This window comes from Oreochromis aureus, linkage group 15, assembly GCF_013358895.1.
Source record: "Oreochromis aureus strain Israel breed Guangdong linkage group 15, ZZ_aureus, whole genome shotgun sequence".
In the NCBI taxonomy this organism is placed as follows: domain Eukaryota; kingdom Metazoa; phylum Chordata; class Actinopteri; order Cichliformes; family Cichlidae; genus Oreochromis; species Oreochromis aureus.
The window spans coordinates 33,241,139-33,247,252 of record NC_052956.1 but is presented as its reverse complement, the minus strand read 5'-3'; the positions used below and the strand labels follow the sequence as shown (position 1 = coordinate 33,247,252).

The 6,114-nt window shown below is 46.2% G+C and overlaps 1 long non-coding RNA gene across 3 annotated transcripts; it reads left to right on the top strand.

Annotated features, from left to right (window-relative positions):
• The first annotated feature begins 3,972 nt into the window (after positions 1 to 3,972).
• Positions 3,973 to 5,599, top strand: LOC120433262. 3 transcript variants are annotated; one of them, XR_005608439.1, is made up of 4 exons: positions 3,973 to 4,089; positions 4,867 to 5,039; positions 5,128 to 5,171; positions 5,453 to 5,599. It is a non-coding gene; the product is annotated as an uncharacterized LOC120433262 (long non-coding RNA). The 3 variants fall into 3 exon arrangements; XR_005608438.1 differs by lacking the exon at positions 5,453 to 5,599 and having other exon boundaries at positions 5,136 to 5,196; XR_005608437.1 differs by lacking the exon at positions 5,453 to 5,599 and having other exon boundaries at positions 5,128 to 5,196.
• The last annotated feature ends 515 nt before the right edge of the window (positions 5,600 to 6,114 follow it).

Sequence of the window (6,114 nt, the reverse complement as noted above, 5' to 3'; positions counted from 1 at the left end):
ACCTCCAGGTTTCCACGCTGGCTGTGACGGACACTTAGAAGCGGGTGAGATGGATATCAGAGTGCAGGAGCCCAGGAACAGATCCAAGACCTGAAACACAAGGAGAGTGGAAAGAAAGTGCCAGAAATCTGGAGGAACCTCCAGGTTTCCACGCTGGTTGTGACGGACACTTAGAAGCGGGTGAGATGGATATCAGAGTGCAGGAGCCCAGGAAGAGATCCAAGACCTGAAACACAAGGAGAGTGGAAAGAAAGCGTTGTGAAATCTGGAGGGAACCTCCAGGTTTCCACGCGCTGGCTGTGACGGACACTTAGAAGCGGGTGAGATGGATATCAGAGTGCAGGAGCCCAGGAACAGATCCAAGACCTGAAACACAAGGAGAGTGGAAAGAAAAGTTGTGAAATCTGGAGGAACCTCCAGGTTTCCACGCTGGCTGTGACGGACACTTAGAAGCGGGTGAGATGGATATCAGAGTGCAGGAGCCCAGGAACAGATCCAAGACCTGAAACACAAGGAGAGTGGAAAGAAAGCTGCCAGAAATCTGGAGGGAACCTCCAGGTTTCCACGCTGTGGTTGTGACGGACACTTAGAAGCGGGTGAGATGGATATCAGAGTGCAGGAGCCCAGGAACAGATCCAAGACCTGAAACACAAGGAGAGTGGAAAGAAAGCTGCAGAAATCTGGAGGAACCTCCAGGTTTCCACGCTGGCTGTGACGGACACTTAGAAGCGGGGGTGAGATGGATATCAGAGTGCAGGAGCCCAGGAACAGATCCAAGACCTGAAACACAAGGAGAGTGGAAAGAAAGCGTTGTGCAGGAAATCTGGAGGAACCTCCAGGTTTCCACACTGGCTGTGACGGACACTTAGAAGCGGGTGAGATGGATATCAGAGTGCAGGAGCCCAGGAACAGATCCAAGACCTGAAACACAAGGAGAGTGGAAAGAAAGCGTTGTGAAATCTGGAGGGAACCTCCAGGTTTCCACGCCGGCTGTGACGGACACTTAGAAGCGGGTGAGATGGATATCAGAGTGCAGGAGCCCAGGAACAGATCCAAGACCTGAAACACAAGGAGAGTGGAAAGAAAGCGTTGTGAAATCTGGAGGAACCTCCAGGTTTCCACGCTGGCTGTGACGGACACTTAGAAGCGGGTGAGATGGATATCAGAGTGCAGGAGCCCAGGAAGAGATCCAAGACCTGAAACACAAGGAGAGTGGAAAGAAAGCGTTGTGAAATCTGGAGGAACCTCCAGGTTTCCAAGCTGGTTGTGACGGACACTTAGAAGAAATCTGGAGGAACCTCCAGGTTTCCACTGGAGGAACCTGGTTTGTGACGGACACTTAGAAGCGGGTGAGATGGATATCAGAGTGCAGGAGCCCAGGAACAGATCCAAGACCTGAAACACAAGGAGAGTGGAAAGAAAGCGTTGTGAAATCTGGAGGAACCTCCAGGTTTCCACGCTGGCTGTGACGGACACTTAGAAGCGGGTGAGATGGATATCAGAGTGCAGGAGCCCACAAACAGATCCAAGACCTGAAACACAAGGAGATTGGAAAGAAAGCTGCCAGAAATCTGGAGGGAACCTCCAGGTTTCCACGCCGGCTGTGATGGACACTTAGAAGCGGGTGAGATGGATATCAGAGTGCAGGAGCCCAGGAAGAGATCCAAGACCTGAAACACAAGGAGAGTGGAAAGAAAGCGTTGTGAAATCTGGAGGGAACCTCCAGGTTTCCACGCCGGCTGTGACGGACACTTAGAAGCGGGTGAGATGGATATCAGAGTGCAGGAGCCCAGGAACAGATCCAAGACCTGAAACACAAGGAGAGTGGAAAGAAAGTTGCCAGAAATCTGGAGGAACCTCCAGGTTTCCACGCTGGCTGTGACGGACACTTAGAAGCGGGTGAGATGGATATCAGAGTGCAGGAGCCCAGGAACAGATCCAAGACCTGAAACACAAGGAGAGTGGAAAGAAAAGCCAGAAATCTGAGGAACCTCCAGGTTTCCACGCTGGTTGTGACGGACACTTACAAGCGGGTGAGATGGATACCAGAGTGCAGGAGCCCAGGGTGAGATGGACCTGAAACACAAGGAGAGTGGAAAGATGCCAGCAATATGGAGGAAGTTCCAGGTTTCCAGCTGGCTGTGATGGACACTTAGAAGCAGGTGAGAATCAGAGTGCAGGAGCCCTGAACAGATCCAAGACCTGAAACATAAGTGAGATTGGAAAGAAAGCGCCAGAAATCTGGAGGAACCTCCAGGTTTCCACGCCTGGCTGTGACGGACACTGAGAAGCGGGTGAGATGGATATCAGTGTGCAGGAGCCCACAAACAGATCCAAGACCTGAAACACAAGGAGAGTGGAAAGAAAAGCGTTAGAAATCTGAGGAACCTCCAGGTTTCCACAAGGCTGTGATGGATAGTTACAAGCGGGTGAGATGGATATCAGAGTGCAGGAGCCCAGGAAGAGATCCAAGACCTGAAACACAAGGAGAGTGGAAAGAAAGCGTCGTGAAATCTGGAGGGAACCTCCAGGTTTCCACGCCGGCTGTGACGCACACTTACAAGCGGGTGAGATGGATACCAGTGTGCAGGAGCCCAGGAAGAGATCCAAGACCTGAAACACAAGGAGAGTGGAAAGAAAGCGTTGTGCAATTTGGAGGGAACCTACAGGTTTCCACACTGGATGTGATGGATGCTTACAAGCAGGTGAGATGGATATCAGAGTGCAGGAGCCCACGAACAGGTCCAACACCTGAAACATAAGGAGTTTGGAAAGAAAGCCTCCTGAATTCTTGAGATTTTTTAAAGATGCTTCATCTCCCAACCTAGAAGTTTTAGCCCCCCTGCGAATGCCCCCGTTTTTTTTTTTTTAGTTTAACTGATGAATTCATAAAATGTAAAAAAAAATGCTGAGCAGGAGCTGAATAAAACTGGTTATACACTGTGTGATCTTTTCAGTCACGTTATTCAGCTTCTGCTCAAACTGCACGATTGATTCGCAGGGGTTAGAAGTTCGTAGGTAATGCTGGGCATACACTGTGCGATTTTTGGCTAACTTTGAGCCGAGTCTTTCAGTCATGCGACCGTTTTGGTGATCGGCCCGAGTTTTGCCTTCATCGTGCATCGTGTTGTATACATGGGGTAACAAGAAGCGATTAACACCTCGACCAGCTCCCGATCATCAATCGTTTGGTCATAAGAAAATCAAGCCTGTTTGAAATCCTGTCGGCCATCGTGAGGGTCACTGCAGCCTCTCACACTGCGCACGCGCAAACACAGAAACGAAGGCGAAAAGACGGAGCAGCACAGTAGTGCAGCATGTGATCTGGACACAAGCGATGAAAGCACAACTTGTAGAACTTTTGCAAGCTCTTCCGAGCCTTTTCGATGTCTCCTCACAAAATTATCACGACCACAACAACCGTGAAAATATTTGAATGGACATTGCTGCTCAATCACAGCTGCCTGATCAATATTTTCATTAGCAATTTAGCACAGTTGATGGTGGTGGTGTGTGTGTCTGTGTGAGTGAAAGACAGAGGAGAGAGAGGGACAGATTGATGCTTAGTGTGAGCACTCAGGTCGCATCAGAGCATCGGGCGTATAGTGTGAGACCCTGCATCGTGACCTACGAACTTCTAACCCCTGCGAGTCAATCGTACAGTTTGAGCAGGCGCTGAATAACGCCACTGAAAAATCGCACAGCGTATGCCCAAGGCTCCGCCGATGCTGATGGAAATGGACAAAACATTAAGAAACGCAAAGCCAGAGGAACAGACTAACACACACTAATGCTGTTTTTGACTTCTATTTATGCCCTTAGTAGGCGTGACCTAACGGCCGCACTTCAAAGCACGGCCGCACTTCAAAGCACTCAGCCTTTGACGCGTCATGTAATCTTCCTTCTCATGGCGCAACTCCTCCCACTCATTCATAATCCGACCTCCGCGTTTGCACTCGTCCCACAAGAGTTTCCCAAATTTGAACATCATTGATGTTCATCGGATTTACAGAGTGACGACAAACCCCGTCAGCATGTTAGATAAAGGATTTAAGTTATATGCTGCATCATATATACACAACTACGAAGGTAAGAAAACGTAAATTAACCGACAAAGAAACGTTAGCTAACGTGAAATGCAAACACTCCGCTATGTGTTTCATTTGATGTCAATTTCTACATTACATGTTTCCTTAAACGGTGTTTATAGTTGAGGTTTAACTAATGTCACTTTTGTTGTTAGACACTTTTATAATAGCGTTAGGTAGTTGGCTAACTAAGCAGGTAGTTAACTACCCAATGCTACTCTTGCTACGTGTAAAGTATATATGTTTAAGACGTGTTGACATGAGTAGTACAGAAATAATGCTAATGGTTCTTGTATCTTTATTCAGTGTCCAAAAAACACAGGTTGACAGGGAGGTCGGTGTGAGAGCCCTGTGCTACAGGTCAATGAGGAAGAGTGAGGCACCACACAGACTAAGTGTAGGCAGGAAGCTGTGTAAAGTTGTTAATCCCTGTTCAGTGGGGTTCAGTTCATTTAAGCATTAGTTAAGTTCATTCCTGAAGGCCCATCAACTTGAATGTTTTCCTTGTCCCCTGCTTTATCACACCTAATTTGACTAGTCAGATGTGTTTGGGTGATCAGAAACAAATTTACACCAAGTTAATACTGCAAATATACACAATCTAAGTTATTACAGTTATCAAGGATGGTTAAATTGTTTTAATAGGGAGAGAAGGAAACACTAAGCATTCAGGAGGGTAAGCCTGTAGGGGTCAGTAACCATAACACTGAACTATGTTCCTGTTCGGCTCTTCCATGAAGATGATGTTACATTTTTAATTTTAGTTCTTTCTTCTTAGATTAAGCTTCTGGATTCATCGCCAGTGCTCCTGTGTGGCAGGTGCTGTTATGTGCAATCACACAGTGGCACTGCTCTTCCAAACAGCACACTACTCACAACTCAGAGTGCCGGTTGTCCCCTGTGCATAGCTGCACCGAATCTGAACAGCAATGGCACAAGCCACGGACAGTGGTAATTTAAATAAGGTTAAAGTTTTTGAATTAGACCATGTTTACATATGAACAGCAACACCATCCATAGTAAATGTGTCTTCTGTTAGGTGTGAAGCCAGGACCTATCAACTCTATGATCTTCACTAAGCCGGTACCAAATAGGATGGCCCAGACTGAGTACGGTAATTAGATTTGTAAAATTTGGTTTCCTGTGTTACAAATGCATGTTGCTATTTGTTCATACATGCATGTGTCAGAATAGGTATTAATTTACATACAACATTACACTTTCTGAAGACGGCTAACTCAGTCATGTACATATATACATCCCAGTCTCTAACTTATGCACCACTGTTTCACACTTTTTAGTTTAGTTGTTGTTCAGTATAATAACCTTCTTCCTTACATTATTGTCATTGATGTTTTCTTTAGGAGTGGATTCTACAGAGGCATTGTGGGTCCATTACCAGATCCCTGACCTGACAAGCCCCTTGTGGAAAGTGCCTTTGGGCTGGTGCAGGAGGGCAGTGTTCTGTCATGTCAGCAGCCGGTTTTGACAACCCGGCACATCACACTACACCGTGATGCACCACCAACACCGCACTTGCCTCTGGAGGGTATGACATCAAGGAAACCCTGCTCGCTCAGACAGCCTGTGATATTTTCTCAAATCGCTGCGCTGAACAAGTTTCCAAAGAACATGCTGTGTGACACAATAAATATCCTTTAACCTGTTAACCTGTGGCTTCTGGAAGAAACTCGGTGAGTCAGTCACTGCAAACACATTTGTATCATCAAGTGTTTGTCAAATGAAAATGATATGTTTTTCACACTTAGGATAATTTTCTATGTTGCAGCAGCAAAGTGCATGTTTCTTCTGTGTTCAATCATACATGTTCTAATTGTTATAAACAGAAAAATCTTTTCTTACTTAACTGCTTGATTCTTAACTTGTTTAACTGAAACATGATGAAATGTCATAGTATTATTTTTTTTAAATGTCCTTGGCAGTGCATGTGTCCGCATTGTAACTTACTAATAAAAAGTCCTGTGTGTACTTTGGTGTGTGTTTTATGTTATTTTATTGCAAATAA